General features: G+C 35.9%; 1 pseudogene; it reads left to right on the plus strand.

Annotated features, from left to right (window-relative positions):
• Nucleotides 1-1,620: 1,620 nt before the first annotated feature.
• On the plus strand, nt 1,621-1,737 carry LOC126254489 (5S ribosomal RNA; annotated as a pseudogene).
• The last annotated feature ends 534 nt before the right edge of the window (nt 1,738-2,271 follow it).

Below are 2,271 nucleotides of genomic sequence, written 5' to 3' on the forward strand. Positions count from 1 at the left end.
GACTGGGCGGCACACCAATGTTTGTGACTCATGCAACTGAGCTGGGACTTGGGGCCCAGCCAGGAATACACCTAGTGGGTTTTGGAAAACCGCCTAAAACAAACTTCAGACTGGGTGGCACACGAACCCTTATCCTTAACCCTAGCAATACCAACACATTTTCCATAATGTGCATTACCAAGGAGGGGGATTGGCGGGGGGAGGGGCACTTTATGCCTACCATAAAAAGATTAACAGGAAAACAAAATTCCTCAATTGTTGCTTATTTATATTATGGACCTGAAAATATCTTTTAGCACACTTAGCAGTAACAAGCATTTTCCATAACTTGTACTACCAGACTGGACAAAAGAGCATATTTTTAAAATTACTGCATCCCATATTTAAAAATTTATCTACACCAACAAGCGAAATTTTCATTTAATTAATAAAATAAAAATCTATTAAAGCTTTTCTTTATAAATAAGTTCTGACAAATCATGTTTATCTATACTGACGATTGAAATTTTCATTTATTCAAAAAATAAAAAGGCTATACATTTAAAAAAAATCTCATTTAATGTCTTTCATAAAGAAACATATACCGATCAGATCATACCTATGTCTTCCATGCACCCAAAATTTCATAAAATCGCTTTCTTTCACTCTGCTATTTATAGACAGCTTTTAACTACATGTGTATAAAGTGCACCTTGCGCCTGCTTGTGTTACGAAAATCGGCACGCCTGCTCGAGGGTTAAAATCGACTATTTCCCCTTTGGAAAACTCTGGTGTCTATAAGATTCTTTGTGACACCTGCTCTTCTTACTATGTAGGACAAACAGGTTGTGCCTTTACAGTCAGACACAAAGAGCATCTTTTAAGAAAAAATGGCATTGGCACCCAAAATTCATCTTTTGCCGACCACCTTCTGATTACAGGTCATGCACCTAAAGCTGTTCATGATATCAACATTTTGCAAACTGAGAAGAAAGGATGTAGATTAGATATTCTCGAAGAATGAGAAATTTTTAAACATCTTTCTCGAAATGATGGCCTAATTCTTAATGAGCAGCGACAATTACATAACAAAAGGTTCTTCAACGGTATAAAGCCATTACTTGATATTTTATATCGTGTTTCCTTGTGCAGTTACCAAAATATTTTTTGTAAGTCAACTCATAATTTTGTTAAATGGTTTATATTGGCTACTTTCCACTTTATACCGTTTGTCCATTCACTGAGTTATTCAGCTCCCTTTTTAATTCTATTATGGCGTTTGCAGTCTTTAAACTGCACTTCTAAGCTCTTACGTAGACAAAATGTTACCATGTCTGCTGCTGTCAGATAAAATATTGCCTTTTACTTCATGTACTAAATAATTTTCATCATAATATTCCTCTGTCTATATTTTGAATGTTAAGTAGCTTGTTTGTATTTGCCTCAGTCTGATGTTACCTGTAGCTCAAAAACCTGTAGTTAGAAAGCTACTGTAAAGAAAATTGTAGATTGAGTAATAGCGATTTAGAAAATCATTCTAAAGAAAAGGTTATTTAAATGTAGCTAGATAAGATCTCTTAGTGTTGTATTGAATATTTTAATAAGAAGGAAATGAATAAGAGTGAGCTAAGATATAAGACTGGCAACAGTCTTGCCACAGTGGATACACCGGTTCCCATGAGATCACCGAAGTTAAGCGCTGTCGGGCGTGGCCGGCACTTGGATGGGTGACCATCCAGCCGCCATGCGCTGTTGCCATTTTTCGGGGTGCACTCAGCCTCATGACGCCAATTGAGGAGCTACTCGACCGAATAGTAGCGGCTCCGGTCGAAGAAAACCATCATAACGACCGGGAGAGTGGTGTGCTGACCACACGCCCCTCCTGTCCGCATCCTCAGCTGAGGACGATACGGCGGTCGGATGGTCCCGATGGGCCACCTGTGGCCTGAAGACGGAGTGCAAGATATAAAACTATAAAAAAACTTCGAACGATTTGTAAAACGAAAAAATTTAAAATTATTCTAAACTTAATAAAGAAAAATTAGTTTAACATATTGTAAATCCTGTTGACGATATTAATAATAATGATAACGCTCTGAATGAAAATTCTTTAAAAGAACTTTATGAAATTTGTAAAGAGAAAAATTTTAAAAGTTATTCTGAACTTAATAAAGAACAATTAATCAATCTCATCAAGTAATGTGAGGACAATATAAGTAATAATGATAATGAATAGAAGAATAAATCATCAAAAGATGTTTATAAATCTGTAAAATGAGAAAATTAAGAAAT

This window comes from Schistocerca nitens, chromosome 4, assembly GCF_023898315.1.
Source record: "Schistocerca nitens isolate TAMUIC-IGC-003100 chromosome 4, iqSchNite1.1, whole genome shotgun sequence".
Classification (NCBI taxonomy): Eukaryota; Metazoa; Arthropoda; class Insecta; order Orthoptera; family Acrididae; genus Schistocerca; species Schistocerca nitens.